The sequence below is a fragment of the Adiantum capillus-veneris genome, chromosome 4, assembly GCF_014529385.1.
Source record: "Adiantum capillus-veneris isolate H3 chromosome 4, ASM1452938v2, whole genome shotgun sequence".
Taxonomy (NCBI): domain Eukaryota; kingdom Viridiplantae; phylum Streptophyta; class Polypodiopsida; order Polypodiales; family Pteridaceae; genus Adiantum; species Adiantum capillus-veneris.
In genome coordinates, this window is record NC_140934.1 from 61,362,840 (window position 1) to 61,384,929 (window position 22,090).

Consider the following 22,090-nt stretch of genomic DNA (forward strand, 5'->3'; position numbering starts at 1 on the left):
AATTGAGTCCATGAAGTTTCTAGGAGAAAAACAAATGTAGGCCATGATCCAGGCTAAAATGTAAGAAGATAAATTTGACGTGATCAAAAGTTGAACATTAAAGTAGGGTATGATATTGGAACTCTCAAATTTTCAAAGGATATAATGTGCATACAAAAAGACTCTCTCCTACATTGCCTCAATGTTTGGTCTCGCATGTAAGGGAGCAAGAGCTAAGCGAAATGGTTAGTATGAGATAGATTCTTCATAAGGGAATAGTTTCAAGCATCTAAATGGTTGAATAAATATATGCTCCCACAAAGAGAGGAACATGCTTTTGTAATTGGGGGAGAGAGGGAGAGAAAGATCAATGGCATGCATGATTTCAAGTCATCGACTTCATTTTGCACCACATCCTTCAATTTAACATAATGGCCAAAACTCTTACAAAAATAAACAACTAGGAAACCTTATTTTACTTTCAATTCTATCACATTTAAAGATGCAAATGACGTGAAAGTGTAAATGAACAATTAGTGTGAACCTTATTGTATTAAGATGCTTATGCATTATTGTGATTAGGCGATGATTTAAACCATTACTATGCTTGTGCAAAAAACATAGATAGAGATGCAAGCGAGTCGTATGGAGAGAAACATAGATGGAAGGGTCAATTACATTCTTAATATTAATAGAAAGCCAACTCATCTCCTTGAAACTTGAAACTTTCTTGGTACATTGGAAACTATGAGCCATAATCTTTTCTTACACAATGTAGCAATCATCGGTCCTCATCTTTAACATCTTGCTAGCTTACCCAGTTTATATTTCTTGACTTGGTAACACTTTTGTCAACCCTAGGTAGACCAAGAAAAAGACATCCTTCTTATTATATAGGCAGTTATGATGTGCACTACTACCATGTCTAATAGACTATACATGTAGAAAGAGAGTATTAATAGTGTTCTAATTGGAACATAAGATAGCCCTATGAGAATACATGCCATGTTTCCTTAGCCACAGCAACCCGCGGGTCACATACTAGTATCTATTATATGTAAGCAAAGAGAAACTATGCTTAGGGAAAGCAAGCATATCGATTATGGGCAAGGTCTGTTGAAGGAAAGAGAGAGAGATTATTGTAGAGCGGCACACGCGCGCGCACGCACACACACACACATACACACATAGAGAGGTTGTGCATATAGTATAGGTGACTCTATATGTGGTTGTTTGTAATGTACATACATGTATACAATCTATCCTCTCCATCTACAAACTGCCGCCTTGGGATAGACCACTAGCCAGTAGAACGGTCTGGACCTCTAGTACTGCCTTATATAGGACAAACACCTTGTATTCAATAAGATTTATCTGATGCTCCACATTTGCTCACTACAAGCTTAATCCAATGGTCCATAATCACTCCAAAGAGTCCATAGATGCTCATAGCAAGCTTAATCCAATGGTCCACAATTGCTCCAAAGAGTATTACGAGGCCCCATAAGCGCCCTCACTTCGTAAATTTGAAATGCTCCTCTGCAAAGGGGATGCCCACACGAAGGGGGGTAATCGTTATGGATTATCTCTAGCTCCCTCCACGAAGTGAACCCCAAAAGGTTGCATCTAGAAGTGGGGTTGTTACCTCCTCCTTTTCCACATGGGTGTGAGTGGAACTTGTCACATCAAGTATTATCTTTCTAATCATGTACCTTAATCCTCACAATGAATTAAATCTAATGGTTCTCTCTCTCTCTCTCTCTCTCTCTCCCCCCCCCCCTCCAAAAAAAAAAAAACATTTAAAACCACAAAAAAATGCAAGATCTTCCTCGAACATCATGAAATTGCAATAAAAAATCTTATGTTTAGTTACAAAATTTATTTACGTTTGGAATTTATGATTGGCACATACGGTTGACCTCATAGCTTCTAATGGTGTTTAACAATAGTTCGAATTCAATTCAACCAAAAAGAATGCCTTGAGTCTTTACTTGGGTTCATAAGGGTTCTTAGGCTGGGTTCAGAATATGACCTCTCTTTTCACCTATGTGGACCAATGAAACCAAGCGCTTTCAGGGAGGTGGTTCAAACTGTGCGTTTGTCTTCGCTAGCTATGCTTAGTTGGCCTATCAACTCATGCCTAGGAGGGCTACTCGATATTGTTCTAGCTTGCCCACCCTGCCCACAGCTTGTGCTACATAGCTCGAGCAAATCAGACGCCATTGTGCTCTGCAATTACTTCCTTTCCTGCTTGTGTCACAAGAAGATTTAGAAATTTTCTCATGTAGGAAAACGGAGTCTTTTACAATGTTTTTCATACAATGCACAACATCATGAGCTTCTGCTCAAGAGGCACCGCATACCTAGCTAGGTACGATTGGGGGCAGGGGATCGCCGGCCCCTCCACCGGGCCGGCTGTCCCCTGCCCCCAATCGTACCTAGCTAGGTATGAGCTTCTGCTTGAGAGGCACCGCATACCTAGCTAGGTACGATTGGGGGCAGGGGACCGCTGGCCCCGGTCCCCTCCGGTCCCTCCATCGGGCCGGCTGTCCCCTGCCCCCAATCGTACCTAGCTAGGTATGCAGTGCCTCCCTCACCGAAGCTCATGATGTTGAGGTAAGTCACAATGTGGGAATTATTGTGAGAATTTGTCCAAAACTTCTTGTGTGTATGGGCACTCTATACTTCAGCTTTGCTTCCGAGTGGAAAAGTGCAAAAGGTCGAATGCAAAGTCTGAACAAGGCCTCAGTGTCAGCGTTGCATGAGACAAAAGGTAAAGCAACTAGGAGTAGTTCACATAGTTATAGAAACTATTCGTCGTGACACACGCCTTATGTTGAGTAGGGGAATCTGGCACTTTTGATTTTAAAAGGGGAAAAAGGGGGAAAGAATGCCGCTACAAGGAGGGAGGGTCCAAAGAGATCATCAACAATCGATAGTTTTGTTAACTTATTGATTGTAGACGTGTGGCAAATACACCTTTTTTTTTTGTCACCTCTGCCTCGTGTGAACCCAACCTTATGACTTACTATGAATTAAAACCTGTGGAGTAGCCAAGTTTTCATGGTAGTTTTGACCTTTTTGTCACATGCGCTCAAATTTAAATGTAGTTATAATCCAACTTTTTGTCATGCTTTAAATATTGTTAAGGCCCATCTCGATTCAATGCCTTGGAGTACGCAGGCAGCATTTGTTCCAAAGATTACGCAAGCTTTGACCTTAACAATGAATTTCTTGGAACCAACATTTTCAAGCGTTTTTTCAACAACCCTTTCAACATATTTAAAAGTGAACTAGAATTCAAAGTTCTAACCAAAGCTTCTACACTTGAAACAAGCTGAAGTCTTCAAAGGGGCTTTGAAAATGCAAAAAAGTGACTATTGAGGGGTCATAACAGTTAAAAATCTATTCTAAAAAGCCCAAAACTAGTCTCTTACTTGCAATTGAAAGCCAAGTGCTGCTTATATGTACTCAAACTATCAAATTTTTCTATTTTCAGCACTTGTGAAAAGCCAAGAACCGTCGGATTTTTGAGAATGACACCATGGCAACTAGCTTGAAGGACATTATCCATGAAAGTAGTGAATTGGTTTGCCATGGAGAAAACGAAGAATTCGAACGAGTGGAGCCATGCATCTCTAGTGGTCATGACCTCTTGACCTCTTGCAATGTGGATAATGGTTTGTCGTTACTTGGCGTTGTGCAAGCCTTCTGATGTCTCAAACGGCCCTTCAAGGCTCAATATGAGCTTGAGGCGACTATACATTTTTTGATGTTTAGTACAATGCATCTACTCACAATTGTGAGTTGGGCAAAAAAAAAAAAGGTACTCTATAATTTTTAGTTAGTCTTTTTCAACGAGTCTCTTGAAAAAAAACAAAACAAATTTTTAATGGTTTTTATTAAAAAAGTAGATTGGATAAGCATAAAAAATATTATAACAATTTAATAAAATAATATTTTTTGAAATCCTTAATGAAAGAACCCTTTATTAATATGCCATATCATGGGATCACAGTCCTAGTTTGTCCTCTAAAAGCCTTTGTCAAGCATGCCAAAAAATGAATGCACCTTTGGACTTTTGGAGAATAGCATTTAAAAGTATTGGATCTCTTTCTATTCATTCACAGCTCTTTGAGGAGAAAAAGGGTGTTGATGGCAGGTGCAAGGAAAGAGGAAAAGAGAGAGAGGAAGAAAAAGGACGTGTGCGAGCGGGGGTCTGGTAGGCATTATGGGAGGGCATTAAGGGATGTGGCAATTGACAAATGTTGCACATAGTCTCTCTCTCTCTCTATGTCCATGTGGCGGCGTAATGGAAATGGCCTATGAACATTGAGAATAACGGAATTAAGAGAACTATAGTGATCATTTTTTTGAGACTACTTTGAGAACATAGAGGATGAACTTAATTAGCTGCAACAACATAACCATGATAATTAACTTGGCATGAACAATACTTTTGCAAGAGAGAGAGCTAGAGAACTTGACAACAGTTAACGACTGGTTTTATGTGGAGCCGGTCCGCCTCCAACAGGCTTTTGTATTATAGATTCTCCCATAGAGAGAGACTTGATACAATACAATCTTTGGGTTCCTTGAGGCCTAGGTAATGCAATGAAGATCGAAAACTTCATGCATCACAAACATAACATAACCTTGTAAAAGCATTAACCATCCCCGGCCTAAGTCCCAGGGCCTCAAGCACCTTCGAAGGTGGAGAGAGCTAGTGGGGAATGGGGGTAGGGAAGAGGAAGAAGAATCATTCATAGGAGAAAGAAATAGTTCCTCACTTATCATCACTCTTCTTGCTTAGCATAGCATAATAGCATAGTAATGAAGATGGAGAAGATGGAAAGCTTAAGCATTGAAGCATGGCTCTTGGTTGGATTTGCATTCCATAGCCAAGACTGTTGGTGTCGGCTCTCAACTTCTCATCAAGCTTGGAGAAGGAGATGGAGTTCTTGCACTTTCACCAAGTGAGAGTGTGTGTGAGAGAGGGTATACCCCCAAGCACAACCCTAGCTTACTTGGTCGTCCCCTCCTTGTCACTCAAGCTTCAATTTGATTGGACCCCTACAAGCTTAGCCAATACATGCTTTTGTCATATCGAGCAATCATGCTAGTATCAGAACAAGTGTCCTTCTTATCCCTTTGAGAGAGAGGGCTTGAATAAATGCATAAACAATTAATTAATAAACTAAAATCTCATTGGATCCCTTCAGAGGCCAATCAATATGCTTTAGGCACCTTATGAGGGCAACATGGAGAGGAACTTGACATGTGTCCTTGCTGCTTCTTTAGACTAGGCTTGCCTTGTGTGAGGATATGTGTGTGTTCTCTCTCATGCCCCTACAACTAGGGCTCGCCCCCCATGAGTAGGCATCTTGATTGACTTTTGGAACACCTTAATCCCCTCAAGAAACTAAGTCATGGAGCACCTTAAGCACATTAGTCATAAAGCACCTCAAGCACCTTAGTCAGCAAAGCACGACAAGCACCTCAAGCTTGGGACGGGTTCCCACCTCAAGCACAACCCTACCTTGCCTAAGGTCTAAGGACTTTTAACACTAACCTTTGAAGGTCTTTAATGAAGTTAAACCTACTCATTTGGACCCTTTGACTTTGGCCTCGTGTTTGAGGTAGATCCATAAGTACATGTCTATATTCTAACCCTTGTTCCTGTTTATTCTCCCACATTAAATGATCAGTTTAATATGAGAAAATCATTTGGGTTGGTTAGATATTAGATTTTATGAAATTACCTCTCTCTTGAAATCATAGTCGTCCTCGACCATGAGGTAGAAGAGATAAATCCTTAATCATTAGTCGATGTTTCTTAGTGGGTAGAGGATCCCTTTTTACCCTACAACATCATTCCAAGATGGATGAATAATCCATTTGGAGCTTGGGAGACTTACCTATCAAAAGCATGTATGCTCTTGAGTGCATTTTATTCTCCCAAAGTAGAGTGACAAATTCTAATTGGTGTTTGAGAGACGTCATCATCACAAACATGATTCTAAGCATGCATACTACTTAAATTTGTGCACAATAAAAAGAGAATTAGTCTTATAAGACAAATACATTGATCATTTAAATGAAAAATTTACATTTGCTTACTCTAATGTAGCATTGCAAGCATTGACAAGGTTCATACTATCCTTTAGCGGTATTCCTTGCATCCATCTAGCATCTTCAAAAGGATAATTTTTGAACTTAATGAGATACCGTCAAATAATCTTACCATGTCGTAGTACCTTGTCCTCATGTCGAAGGATATCTTCGGGTTATAGCACCTCTTTTTGCTCCTCGATCTCTGGTGGGTCTTCAATAATTGGTTCTCTTGGTGGCTCTCATTTGTAGGGCTTAAGTAGGCTCACATGAAAAGAATTGTGTATGAGCCAATGGATGGGCAACTTCGTTGATAATCCATGTCGTTGATTGGCTTCAAAATTTGCAAAGGACGATAGTATCTTTTTGATAGTTTAGCATAATAATTTTGATGGCCTGTAGGATTTTTTCCCCTTGTTTGCCTTAATGGAGCCTTAGGAAACTTGAGTAAGACCCAATCATTTTCATTGAACATTAAGGCCCTTGAAGAGATGGTCAAAATGTCCATATACAAGCCTTTGAGGAGTATGCTGATATGAAGGAAATCAATGAAGGTGAGTGGGTAGAGGATTTTTCACAACCTGTAAAGGATGCAACAAGGAATGGTACTACGATTACCCAGCCTGCAAGCTCATAACTTATAGTAAGCGGAATAAGGATTTCTTGTTCAAGTACAATGAAAACCGCAGGGATGAGGATATCCTCTACAAACTAGAAAAAATCAAGCAAGATAGGCTATCTGTTAAGAGGTATGTGGAGAAAATCAAGGAACCAACCAGGCAGCTAAATGAGCCACCATTAAAAAAATGTATGTGTACATGGTTTTTGAGTGGGTTCAAAAGAAATTAAGAGAATAGGAGGTACCAACGCCAACACAAAAGTCTAGTGATTTGGTGCAATGAGCTCTAAAGTTGAAGTTGTAGAGTGCACGTGTGTGCGGATGCGTGTGTATGTGTAGGTTCACTAGCAAGGGAGAGTGTGTGAAGGGGAATTGGGGAAGAAGGAAAAGCACAGACAACCTGCTTGGGTTAGTGGAGTAAAAAGTGAGAGTGCAAGTCAACTCTCACTTTCTCTCCCTATATTTAATTATAGAGAAAATGAAGTTAGGGGTGGTTCCCATGGCCACCTAGCCTACACCCCAACAACCTCCCACTTGAAGGTCAGGGTGGCCAATAGTGGTGTTAGTATAGTTAGTCTATACAAAGTCGATGAAGCATCACCTTGGCTTCATCCTACACCCATAAGCTCTATGCAGTGTGTAAACCGCTTTGAGGCTAGGCTCTTTGTGAGAGCATCTGTGGGGTCGTCGTCGTCAGTGTGAGCTTGCCAAGCTCAATGCACTTTCCAACCAATACATCTCGTATGACATGGTATCTGACCTCTATTTATTTATGACTTTGAGTGAAATATCAAATTCTTTGCCAAAACAATGGCACTTCGACTATTGCAATGCAGTACTGGAACCTCGTGGATGCCCAAATCTCCCACTAGATGAGCTAACCATATGGCTTGCTTGTTGGTGTCAGACACAACAACATACCTTGCCTTAGTGGTAGATGAAGATGTTCAGTCTTGGAGACACGATCTCCAAGAGATACCGCTCTAGCAAACATGAACACATGGCCATATGTGGATCTTCTACTATCCATACAACCCGTATAATGTGCATCAATGTAACCTATAATAGATACATCGCTGTTCCTGAAGAAGTGTAAACACTTGCTTGCTGTAATCTTCATGTATCTGAGGATTTTTTTCACTACTTCCCAATGCTTCTTGCCAGGGTTTGACATGTACCTACTAACCACTCCCACTACATGTGCAATGTCTATTCTTGTGGCTACCATAACGTACATAAAATTGCCAAGTACTGAAGAATATGGCACTTTCTCCATTTTTGCGTTCTCAGTATCTGTTTGGGAGAATCTTCCTTACTAAGTTTTAAGTATGCTTGCATTGGGGTACTCAATGACTTCCCCCCTGCACACTAAAATGCTGCAAGACCTTGTGGATGTGCTTTTCTTAGGACAATTCAAGAATTCCATGTTGCCTATCTCTCTTGATGAGCATACTAAGAAAGTGATTGGCATTTCCCAAGCCTTTCATGGAAAACTGAGTGCTTAGCATCTTTTTCAACTGATTGATCTCATCAATTGATTTCCTTGCGATAAGCATATCATCTAGATACAAGATAAAGATGATTAAAGAACCATCATTCAACTTTCTTGTGTATAAGCAGTGATCCTCTTGACTCCTTATGTAACCCTGAGACTGCATGAATTTGTCAAACTTTTGGCACCACTGCCTTGAACCTTGCTTGAGGCCATAGAGTTCCATTTTAAGTCTACAAACCAATTCTACCCACGTTGGCTTTTGAGTTTCACATAGGAAATCCTTTAGCTGTTCATGTAGACATCTTCTAGATCCCCACAAAGAAATGTTGTTTTCTTGTCCATTTAGGCAAGTTCCATGTCCTGGATAGAAACCAAGACAAGCATGGTGCAAAGTGTAGTCATCTTGACTATTGGAGAGAAAATCTCATCAAAATCCACACCCTTTTGTTGCTTGAAACTCTTGGCAACTAGAAGAGCCTTGTACCTAGGCTAGGGATCTTCTATTGTATATATCTTCTTGTATACCCACTTGCAAGGTAAAGCATGTTTTCCCTGTGGTATTTCAACCAAATCCCATGTCTCATTAGCCACAATTGAATTGTATTCTAATTGCATAGTCTGCTCCCACTTAACGCTATCATCTAGTTGTATATCTTCTTTGTAGCATGTTCACTCTCTACCATCAGTGACCAAAATGTGGTGTATACTCGGCTCAAACTGCTCGAGCGTATGTGATACTGTCATAGAGTGTCTAGATGCCAGATTGCTGGACTTTTCTCTCTCTGGAACAATAGTAGTATCTTGCACTTGAGGATTAGGTGCATCACTACTAGACTCAGTTGGTTCATAGGCTACATCCTCGAATCGAATGCACCTATGCTCAATTTCGTTAATGGTCTTCTTGTGCATCTTTGATCATTGAAAATGACATGTGAGCTGCGAATGACTTTGCGGGATTCTCGGTGCTAGAGACGATAGACCATCCGTCCATCTGCACCATAGCCAATAAATATGCATTTGTGTGACCTGGGATCTAACTTACAACGAAGTTCTTTAGGGACACATGTGCATATGCCTCACATCCAAACACATGTAAATGCTCATAACTTGGTGTTTTCCCAGTCCACAATTCCTTTGGAATCTTGAAATTCAAAGGAGAGCTAGGTGACCTATTGGTAATGTGTAGTACTGTCAGAACAACTTCTCCCCAAAACTTTGAAGTAAGTTTTGCCATAAAAATGATAGAGATAACTCGCTCTTGAATTGCACGATTCATTCTTGCAGCTATCATATCCTAGCAGGTATGTATGGAGCAATAAAATGCCTACAAATGTCTCTTCAATTGTAAAAATCCTTGAACTCCATGGAGACATATTCTCCACCATTATCCCTGCAAAAAGCTTTGAGATTTTTCCATGATTGGTTCTCAACGATGGCGAGAAATTTTTGGATTGTAGAAAAAACTTCTTCCTTATGCTTAAGGAGATACACCCACACATTTCTGGTAGAATCATCTATGAAGGTGAGAAAGTAGTTTGTCCCCCCCTAGAGTCTTATGTGGCATTAGACCACACAAATCATTGTGCACTAAGTCTAGGGGTTCAGGTTCTTGTTCAATGACAACAATGTCTAGTCTGTTTTCCGTATAGACAATGCTCACACAATGTAAAATTTGTGTAATCTAGCATGGATAAGTATCCAAAATGAAGTGTTTTCATTCCCTTCTGGCTAATATGCCCTACCCAACTATGCCAAAACTCAGTAGACGGCAACTTGACAACGTATATAGAGTGTTCGTCAATACACGATACAAACATAGAGTACATGGATCCGGTTTTACGACCTTTCATCATGACAAGGTTGTTCTTGCGGATTAGCCAAGAACGATTACCAAATACTATAGTGTAACCAAGAACATCCAACTAACCTATAGAAAGCAAACTCTTTGTAAGTTTGGGCACATGTCTGACATTTTGCAATACAAAAGTAGTGCCGTTATGCATCTGAAGCTTCACATCACCAATGCCAATAATGTCAAGCTCATAGGAATCACCAAGCTTGACTATGCCTTGCATGAACGCATAAGAGGAAAACCGATCTCTATGTGGTGTGACATGAAAACTTGCGCCATCAAGAATCCAATTCTGTCTAAAACCCTCATCTTGTGCAACAAAAGCATCTAGAGTGAGATTTAAAGTGAAAATGAGAACATCTCAAGGACCTGCTGCCACCTTTGCATGAATCACTAATGGCATAACTTTCATCACTAAAGAACAAACATTCTCTACTAGAGTGGTAGGTATGGGAGACTCAACCACGTTGATCTCTTCAATCTTTATCGTACTTTTGCTTTTGCTAGAATTATCTTTTTGCATGTTTTTCAGCTCTCTTAGGAAACCGTGACAATCCTTTTTGTGACAATAGTAACACTCAACATTTCTGGCACTGCGCTCTCTACTACTAGAGTTCCGTGTCTGCTTGGACTAAGAGGATTTCACTCTCTACTTTTGCTTTTGTTCTTGTTCTTGTCACGAACTCTTTGCTTTGTTGAATTGCCAGCCATACATGCATCTCCATGACTAGTATCTTTAAGAGATTTACACAGAATCTCTTTAATGAGCAACACATTGGTGAAATCATTGAACACTAACTTGCCATTTAGAGTTGAATTTCTAACGCCTGTGAAAAATATGTCCCATGGATTGGATAGAGAGCATAACAAGAATATAGACTTGATTTCATCATCAAAATCACTAAAGCTTTGAGATGTCAACTAGCTGAACAAGGAGTTGAACTCATTTAAGTGTCCAGAAACTATGCTACCTTCTTTCATGCTAAGCTTCATAAGCTTTTTCATGAGAAAAACTTTGTTGGATGCACTTTTGCTCTCCCATGGTGAACATAAGCTATCCCATAGATCCTTGGCTGTTGTTAGTCAAAAAATCCTTCATGCACTCTTTCCACATGGTGAAGTTGCTACCATCAAACTTGCGGATAAAATACTCCTCCTTTTCTAAAGAAGAAGCCATCGCTAACAAGAGGGTTTGAGAGGTGCCAAACTATGGCAAGAAGCTGCAAAAATTTGGGCACTATAACCTTTGTATCGGGAGCAAAATCTCAACCGAAATAGGCTCAAAAGTACCAACAATGAAATTCATGACTCACGGGGAGAATTGGGCAGAGTCTCCTTTGTATGAGGAGTCAAAACTCAACTAAAAAACGCATAGAATGTGCCAACTGTACTAATTAGGAATCAAAAAACTGACATTGTCACTGCCAATAGAGTGCCATACACGGAATCAAGCATAAATTCCTATTGGATAGATATCCTATGGCAAGGGTACCGTAATGGGAAACTCTATTTATCTGTATCATTGAAGGTATCTCAACATTCGAGAATACCCCAACTCAAAGAAAACCTCACGTTGGTCCCTGCTGTGCAGACTCAAAGACACTAGCCACAGTCTCAGAAAGGGCTCTTCCGGAACCAAGTTTTAGAAACGGTTGGGAAAAACTATGAAGTCTAGCCAACTATGGTTCCACAAAAAAAGTGCACAGGTAGTATTTGCAACATGCGTTTATAGAATCTGCAAGTGACAAAATCCATGCTGGGATCAGGCTCTCAAAAGACCAAACAACATAAAACTGTAACCACTATGAAGACACCACTTGTATGGCCATAGCCCAAGTCTACACGTCAGCCGAAAAATGTCAGTTGATCGGGTATCCAATGCATACATCACGTGTAATGTCTATGCTGACAACTCCGCCTCCGAGCAGTGTGCTTGAGAAAAGTGTCCCTGAAGAGACTGCAACAAAAGGCTATGAGTGCTCTCTCTATCTCGGAGTGGTTGATGTGGGCTCAAAAGCCCCCTATAAACCTGCGTGTCGATGTAGATTGGGAATGTTGGTGTCGATTTGCATCATTCAAAAAACTGTACTCGATGCGGGTGCCAGGAGTCACTCCTCTATGACAGAGGTACCTTGCCTGTGGACACCAAGAAAGAGATCTTTGACGAAGTCGATGCAAAAAAATTTAAATCCATGCCACCTTTCGCTGCCGGATGGAAGCGCTCACCGATGTCGTAGTCGCTGAAGTCAGTGTTGAAATTGATGGTAAGCTATAAGAGAATGCCTAAACTCTGATGGCGAGAGTGCTCTCCGAGCTATGAGTGCTCATGAGATGTTGTGGAAGAAATCCGAGTCGCTGATGCCGCTATCGTGCCTCTTTTGCCGGACAGAGGTGCTAGCCATCGGGAGCTAGCTCGTCGATCGGGTCAAAGGTGTTGAGGTCACCAAGAGAGTCATCCGAGAGAATGTCTCCAACCGGGAAAGGACCGTCGGTGCTAAGCCGATGCGGAGCACCAAGAAAGCAAGTGCTCTCTCTCTCTCTCTCTCTCTCTCTCTCTCTGTATGTTGATGTTGAAAAACCCTATTCTCTCTCTCTCTCTCTCTCTCTCTCTCTCCCTCTCTTGCTTGCTCTCTCTCTCTCTCTCTCTCTCTCTCTCACACACACACACACACACACACACACACACACACACACACACACACAACTCTGCTATTTCTTGTTGAGGAAATCTCTCTCTCTCTCTCTCTCTCTCTCTCACTAAAAACCACCCCACAGTGGATCAGGAGGTCAGCACCTACACTCACATATGGCCAGTAGACTGTGGAGTACACAGACGCTTACACTTACCTTGGAGTGGTTTTTAGTGGACCTACATTCTCACTCAGAAGAGCAGCAGAAACCAGAATTACTAGAGCCCACGCAGCATTGGGTAGATTGGAGAGGATGTGTTCGCAGGTTCAGTTTCAGGAGCCCCGGACAAAGCTCTGGCTCTTTGACACCTTGGTGGCTTCAGCATTGCTCTATGGAACCGAGATATGGGGACCTTCACTGGATCACCACGGGAGGACGGGTCGCTCAGACGGATGGGGGAACATGGAGAAACCTCTCGTCTCTATGATCTCGCGGATCATTAGAGCCAAGGCATCAGTACCACGGGCCATTATTTGAGCAGAGCTAGCGCCCCCCCCCACTTGTGGTGGAGGCGCTCACCAGATCAGTCTCCTTCATAAACCGCACATGGGCACTTCCTAGAGACAGATATGCTCGCATAGCACTTGAAGCCTCTCGACAGTTAGCCATACAAGGAGATACAACATGTTGGTATGGGGAGATGACATCATGGTTTCAGGCACATGGGTTCAACATAGACCGGCTGCCACCATTCCATTACTCATTGGATGCACCATCTCTCACCCTTACACAGTCAGAGATCACCAAGCTCATACGCCAAGACCTGACCCAGCTAGACACCAGAAGGACATGGATACAACCAGCACAGGAATTGGGCACGAAGATGGCTTTTACAAAGACCACCTTCTCCAGCTTACGGAAGATGGTTTTGTGGCGAGACCCAGATACATGGATACCCCCTTGTCTCATGGGATACGATGTGCTATTGGCCAGTTACGCACATCTTCTCACCAGTTGCGGATTGAGACGGGGAGATACATCGGAGTACCAGCAGAGGACAAGACATGCCCCTTGTGTAACATGGAACCTAAGACAGAGCTACACTATACATGTCGCTGCCCCGTCTACTACGAGATACGAGGCCGCTTCCATTGCTTGTTCAGAGAAGGTTTTGGACCACTCTCAAGAGTCATGGGATACGAAGATCAGAGATGCCTGGGTCTGTTCTTGCTCGAGCTGCGCAGACACAGAGATAGCCTGATGAATGGCGAGGCTAGCCAGTCTCAAAGACGGATCACAGACTTCTTCAAAGAAGACACGGGACAGCCGCAAGAGCCACTCCCACAGCAGAGCTCCCCCTCATCTCATACCAGAGGCACACTGATTGACCGAGCGATTGAACTGGGGAAATCCAGGCGCCCGCGACTGCGAAGAACTACACAGCATCGACGGAGGCTACGACAGAAAATTCGGAGCACGCTAGCCAGGCATGCACGAACGCCCGGTCAGACTACTAACCATGGAGGAAATTGATGAGATTGGCCAACGACCGATGTTAGATCTCTTGTGATTCAGCTATCCCAACAAGTCGCCCATTTTTTGCTAGGTCTTTTGCTTGGTTCACATCGATCAACTTAGGACCCCATAGTATATATCTTTGTTTTGTACTGTTGTTAGGTTATTTTGTTACTCTGACTTTGTATCAGATCCACCACTTTGTAACTTTCGGGTCTCATAGGTCGTTATGGCCTTTTGAAGACGTTAATATAACATTTCATTTCATTTCATTTCATTTCTCTCTCTCTCTCTCTCTCTCTCTCTCTCTCTCTATATATATATATATATATATATATATATATATATATATATATTACTCCCTCTTGTTGGTTTGAGTTGAAGGGCGTGTGAACGGCCGCTTGCACACACCCACTGATGGCTATGTGTGTGTGCGTGGACACATCACCACACACCCCTTTGCTCATCCTCCGCTCGATTGGAGCTTCACAGACAAGCTCAATTTGGCCAGTGCTGCATCTCGAATGCTCTGTAGAAGGTACTCGCTACCTTGTTTAAGCACACATGCTCTGCATGACAATTGAAGTGCTCTCAATTTTTTGCTGCAAGCCGTGCTCATGGGCTGCTATGATTACTCCCAATGCTTAATTGTGTGTGTGTGTATCTCACACACAATCTCAAGCTTTGTCAGTGCTACCCGTCCAATGCCTCAAGGTTGTAGCGCTGCCTTATTGATGTTGAAGCTTGGTCAATTTCCCCAATTGGCTCACTACAGCAAAAAAATGCCTAAATTGCTTTGCAAATTCCAAGCCCACAAGTTCCTTTGACTTGCTCGATTTGCTTCCCCAATTTTGTCGTGCCGCAGCCCGATTCACTACAATTGCCAAGAGTTGAATCCCCCCAAATTGACCAGTGCTGCCCAATTCTGAACTGGCTTGCAAAACCCTGCTTGCCTTGCTCAGGTCATTACTCGGTCTTCTCACCAAGCTGCCTACGTGCTACTGCAAATCTCCGACTCATTGGATTCAAACACACAAGCTCTGAACATTTCTACAAAATCTTTCAATTTTCCCAAGATCCCTCTTCTTCGAGGGGAGCTACGCACACCGGGGAGACTTTTGCACGCATCGTTTGATCGCCGTCACCGTGCTTTGATATTAGTTGCGTGCATGAGGATGCATGTATGCGTAGGTGCGTAGGTGCACTAGCAAAGGAGAGTGTGTGAGGGGGAATTGGGGAAGAAGGAGAAGCACACCGAGCTTGCTTGGGTCAGTGGAGTAGAAAGTGAGAGTGCCAGTCAGCTCTCACTTTCTCTCCCTATATTGCATTATAGAGAAAATGAAGTTAGGGGTGGTTCCCATGGCCACCTGGTATACACCTCAAGAGAAGCAACAAGCTAAGAAAGAAAAAGGCCAAAAAGGGAAAGAAAGTTTCAATTCTAGTGAGTCATCTATTGGATGACCATCAACCAACTCTAGCTCTTTGGATAGTGATTCAGAAGACACATCCAAGAGTAGGAAAAAAGAAGCCTAGGTTAAGAAGATTGAGGTGATGTCCAAGCAGATCTCTGAGATCTCCAAGGCCATTCCTCTAGAAGGGAAAATAGTGACCTCGTGTACGAAATGTAAATAAAAAGAGCATCAATCTAATAAATGTTGTCAATGCGCATCTGTGGAATAATTGTTAAGTTAGAATGCATCATTTCAAGCAAGAAAAAGATGTTTCCATGATAGCTCTAGAAAACCCAACGACAGTGAAGCAAGAGATGGTACTTGAGAACATCGACAATGGAGTAAGTACCAGCAATGTGGTTGGATGACGAATCTATCAAAATTTTCTGGTAGAGGAAGATGTAAATTTAGCTGCTACACCTGTGAAAAGTATATACACTTTGCAAGGCAATGTCTAGATGCTAGCGGGTCATCGCGATGGACGTTTGTAGTATAGCTATCTGACACTAACATAATGTCAATAATCATGGAAGTGACTTGGATGGGGCATGAAGACTCTTTGAGGTTGTCAATCCTCAAGAAGTGAACCTAAAAAGAAAACACATCAACTCAACAAGTAAACCACCACTGAATGATAAAAAAATATGCCTATGTCTTTTCTCACCGCTCTCGATCATCACGTCATTTCTGCACTCGAACGGACTAGAAATGCAATGAAACTTTAGGAGGAGGTTTAGAAGGCCTAGGGGAACTATCCTGCTAAGTCTAGTTGCAATTCAACAAGGTACCAAAATCATGATCCATCATGATCAAGGTCCTAGAAACTACAACATAAGTATCCAGAAAGGTTTCCCTATGGTCTAGGAACACTCTCCTATGGTCAAAATGTCAACAAACAATGATATAAGCACTCAAATCTAGAGATTGACCTCACTAATGTCGATAGACCGCTTTTTGCATGTACAAAGCATCGTGTATATGCATGGACATATGTATCGAAAGATGTAAATACATGCATTTGGGATCTTTTCAAAGTGGTGTCAAGTTTCAAAAATGATGCGACGTGTACACATTCTATATAGTCATGCTTCCGTGTCGACAGTCGGGCACACATACATGCATGGATAGGGTATCAAAGCCTTAGATGTGGTCCCAAGTGGCTTCTTTTGGCTCTAGGGAATGTGCTAGATCTTTTTAGAATGTAAATAATGCAAGCAACAAGTGTGGGCACTCTCATCCCACCCGAGAATATTGACACATGCGATAACTATCTATTTGGGTCTAAGCATGTATTGGTGGTACCACTATTTCACTTTTTGGGGTACCACCAAGAGACTACTTTGTAAAGTAATTTTTGATACATTCAAAAAAGAAAAGGGGAATTTTAAAATGTTAATGGCCTTAGTAGTTGGAAGGGGCCATTGATTGTAGGGAGGTGTGTCTCAGTCATCATTTCAAGGTATGCGTGATGTGACTTGTCATAGGACGACGTCGACGTCAACTTTTGACAAATTCTTTCTGCATGCCAGGTGATCTCCCTCAGCTTCAAAACAAATGCTCACCTCATTCACTCTCGCCTCTGTTCTACCGAGCAGAGAAGGTAAACCCTACTTCCGTTTTGAATTGCTGAGGTTTGTAGACATCTCATTCACTCTCGCCTCTGCTCTGGCGGACTGAGAAGGTTAACCCTACTGCCGTTTTAAACTGTTGAGGTTTCCATGTCTGCATGTGCCGTTTTTTTGTTGCTTTTGAAGTTAAACTTTGCATGCATCATGAATACTGTAGCACTTGGAGCTACAGGGATGCATGCATGAGTCTTTCTCCTCATGCTCATAAGACATGCATCCTTTTCGCAAATAGAGGTCGCCAGCCGTGCTCATAAATAGTTTTGAACTGCTGAGGCTTACATGTCTACATGTCCCATTTTGCCTGTCTGCTTTATCAAAGTCAAGCTTTGCATGCATCATACTGTAGCACTTGGAGCTGTAGGCATTAGTCTTTCTCTACGTGCTCATAAGTTCATCCTCTTTACTATACAATCAAGCTATAGGCTGCAAGATGAAGTCACCTGCACGTGGTTTACCAAGGCACAAGATCGGAAGGGCACAATGTCTGAACTTGAACTTCAAGATCAAACCCCTCCAATCAATGAGCTCGCGACGCGAAGCAGTCCATCAAAAGTGGAGGAAAGGCTCTGCCTGGCACTCTCGAATGCGTTGCATCCAACTCAAAGCTGTCAACAAAGTCATTGAAAGGTATGCATGTGTATGTTTTGCATTGTTTTTTTCCATTGCTTCAGTGTTTACAAAGCTGGGCTTTCAACAAGCTCTATTTTCTGGTGCTTGCAGTATTGGAGTACCCGCAACTATCAAGATTTTTCTTCTCGATCGAGGAACTACATGAGGAGTACGGGCTCAGCCTAAAGGAGAAGTTGCCTAAAGAGCTTACATATAAAGATATCCCCGATGAGGAGTGGATGAGTGTCTTCAAGTGCCTGCACAAGAAAAGCACAAATCTATTTCTCAACCGTGTGAGGAATGAGTTCGTTGATGGCTGTCGGCTTTTGTACCAAAAGGTATATCAGGAAATCCCATCCAATGGTGAGCTGTTAGCAAAATTTGCATGGGGTTTTGTGTATGAGAGGTGTCGAGCAGCAGCGAATGATCCGACTGGACATCGGATTGCATGGGCAAGGTTTGGTGGCAGTGTCCTTGAAAATTGCAAGATGCAAAAAGGGGTTTTGGACCGGAAGATCAACAAGTTTTGCATCAATTATGGCTTGACAAGTGTCATTCAAATAGAAGCATCTATATGTGATGGTACCTTGTCATCAATACCGACAATGTCGGCAAGCAAGCTACAGCCATATCAGGGAGTAGAGATGCCACTGTATATTCAGTTGGTGCTTAGCATGGAGGAGGGACTTAATGGACAAGAGAATGAGCAAAAAAGGCTGCTCACTGAGGTGAAAGTGCAGCTGCAAGAAAAGAGGGACATGTGGCTTAGAAATGAAGGGCATTTTTCTGCTTATAGTGACTTCTACAGGGAATTGGACCAACTAAACAAGGAGCTGGAGGTGCTCAAGACCTCACCTGATTCAAATCCACGGGAGGTAGATCGCAAAGAGGTAGAGGTCACAACTATCACCAAGATGCTGTCCAAGGCAGGTGTCACTACTGATTCAGGGTGGCTTAGAAAAGATTTGGACTCCTTGCAGGTCAACTTGCTGCTAAAAGTGCCTAGAAGTTCTTTGTGAGAAGTTCAAATTGCTCAATAGATAAGGAGAATGTTTTGACCTATTGGTTGGCCTTAAGATAGAAGTGCTTCATGTTATGTAGTGCTTTGAGATAGGTCTAAATTGCTTACTTGGAGTAGGAAGTGCTGACCAAGTGGTTAGAAAAAGCTTCATAGTGCTCACAAGTGCCTAGAAAGTCTAATAAATTCCTTAAAAGCACCTAAAAGTTCTTTGAAGTGCTCAATGGTGCCTACAATATGCTTGAAAATGCTTGATAGGTGGTAAGAAAGTGTTTCAAAGTGCTGAATGGGTCCTTCAAAGTACTTTGAAGTGCTTGGATATAGCTTTATATTGCTTTCTAGGTGGTTATGAATTTTTGACCAAGTGGTAAGGATTGAGTGAAAAGACTGCTTTAAAGTGCTCCACAATGCTGATGGTGCTAAGAAAGTACTTCAAAGTGCTTTCAAGGAAGAAACTAGAACTTTGAAGCACTTAAACTCCTCACAAGGAGCACTATGTGGTGACTAGGTGGTAAGAAAGTGCTTTGAAGTGCTCAATGTTTCTTAATAGGTGGTCAGAAAGTGATTTGAAATGCCTTATGGTGCAAAGAAAGTGGTAACCAGGTGGTTAGAAAGTGCTCCACAATACCGAATGGTACTTAGAAAGTATTTGAAAGTGCTTTCAAGTAACCAATATGAAGCACTTTAAATGCTCACAAGGAGTAAAAGTGGTGTCTACGTGGTAAGAAAGTGCTTTGAAGGGCTTACTATTGTTCAGTAGGTGGTCAAAAAGTGATTTGAAATGCTTTTTGGTGCCAAGAAAGTGGTAACTAGGTGCTTTGAAAGTGCTCTAAAGAAAGTGCTTTGAAGTGCTTACTATTGATCAATAGGTGGTCAAGAAGTGATTTAAAATGCTTTTTGGTGCTTTGAAAGTGGTAACGAGGTGCTTTGAAAGTGCTCTGAAGGTGCTTTGAAAGTGGTAGCTAGGTGCTTAGAAAGGGGTGACCAGGTGGTTAGAAAGTGCTATGAAGTGCTCAATGGTGCTCAATAGGTGGTTAAAAAGTGCTACACAAGTTGCTAGAAAGCGCTAAGAAATGACTAGAAAGCGTTTTGATAAGATTTGTCAACCATTTTTTAATTTGCTTTGAATTCTTTAGAAGTTGAATAGAAGCATTCAAGCTTGTGCACTTAAGTCCATTCAAGCATGAAATGATCTTACTCTCCGCTATTGTTTAGGCTATGGCTGGCAGCAAAGAAATATGGCTTTGGAATTTGAATTAGAAGCCTCGACTTCTCGAAGAGCATTTATGGATACAACCATCCAATATATCTAGGAGAAGGTAGAGGCATCATTGTCCCCTCACCGCCGACTAAAGCCTCTGTTTTGAAACCATTTGTGTGTATTGGGGGTGATTGTGTTGCATGTGGGAAACCCCTCTGAGCTAACCACATGGTAGGGTTCTTCTCGCTAGAATGTCAACACAAATATCACCCATTTTTCTTTGCAGCTTTATGCGGCACTATGGCAGAGTGCACTCACCCATTGTGCACAGTAAAGATTCCAAAATTGCCAAGTGGTCGACACTCAGAATTGAGTACACAGAGCCGAAAGGTGGGTTCACTATACTAAGCTTAAATCCACTTGTCATGAGATAAGTCCCTTAACATGATTTTTTTCTTCACAGAAACTAATGCTGACAAAAGTTCTCGTCTACTTGAGCTTGACAAGAACAATACAGAATTGTCTGAACTTGACAAGAACAACATAGATCTATATGAGTGTTTTCAGCATGGCAAGGCTGTTGTAAAAAGTGGGGATAGAGTGGAGGACCCCAATGGGCTGAACCCTTCGTGGTTGAGAACCATGGCAAGGAAACCATTGGACATGACTCCAACAAGCTCTCAACCGACAACTAGGAAGGTAATGAAGTGCATATATGTAGTGTTTCATTTTTGTTCGAGCAGGTTTTGATTTTTGTCCCCTTACCCTTATTGTGACCCCAGAGGATAAAGTGGAGGATGCAGAGGATGTGGAGACATTACTAGTAATTGCAGATACACTGAGAAAGAAATGCAAGTGACAGCAAGAGGAGGGAGTGCATCATCTAGATCCAAAGAAAAATAGTAATCGCACATCAAACACTTTAAGTTCCATGTGCTTTTTGTGTTATTTACTCATTTTGAATATAACGTATATTTTTTGTCTCATGGTAACAATCTTCACTAAAATTTACTGGGTGTGGTTTTTTGGACATTGTAGTAAAAATACAAGTGATTGGTAATGTTGGGCACCAACATTGTGCTCAAGAAGACCTGGGGCACTTTGATCGAGAGACACCCCTAGTAACTCAATTTTGTGTCCCTCACCCCTACCTTTATCATTAGTATTAATGATTAGCTTATTGTCATTCACGACAAGAGAGAGGGACCAAGCCCGCCTAACATGGACATGCTGCACTTTTGGAAGGTGAAGCAAGACAACAATCTGAACCACTATGTGCACCATTTTGTAGAGTGGTTTGTTCTTGGGGCTAGCCAGATTGTTGAAGTGTATGTCTGGAACACAAGCCCTTACGGAGACCTAGACGGAGTTGATCATTGCTTGTAAACTGGATGCTAGAAGAAGAGGGTGGCAGACTCTTCAAAAAGCTGAATCTGTGAAGGAAACATTATTAAGCGGCAAAAGAAAAGTGCTGCCTCCACCACCTCCACAAATACGTTATAAAAGGCCGCCTTCTGATCTCCGGTCTCAACAAAAATCTTAAGAGTTGTGTACCTGTGATCATTTATGTAAATACCCATGATGAGTTTGATAGTGTAACTCATGATGAGAACTTGTTTTTGTAGAATGGGGAAAAAACCGACATTGTATTGTGGAATTCAATACCAATTTCTAATGTAGAAACATGATTTGCTATTCAATCGACCATTTTGTTGTGTACCTTGCAAGATGTCTTATTATGAGTTGATTTTAAATTGTTTTAGCAGTTTTTCTTAGAAATTTTGTAAAAGATAAATATGCGTGGTTTTAGTGGGCAGAAGTGCAAGCTATACCACTTGTGAATTGTGGACCACATGCAAGTGGTTGACAACCATTTGCATTATGTAAACTGGTAGCCACAAGCAAGTGGTAAAGAACCACTCCAAAGAGGTTTTGAACCACTTGCAAAGGCCGTCTAGACCACTTGGTAGGTTTTCTATTC

General features: G+C 41.9%; 1 pseudogene; it reads left to right on the forward strand.

Moving 5' to 3' along the window:
• Nucleotides 1-20,553: 20,553 nt before the first annotated feature.
• Nucleotides 20,554-21,495, forward strand: LOC147459280 (uncharacterized; annotated as a pseudogene).
• Nucleotides 21,496-22,090: the final 595 nt, after the last annotated feature.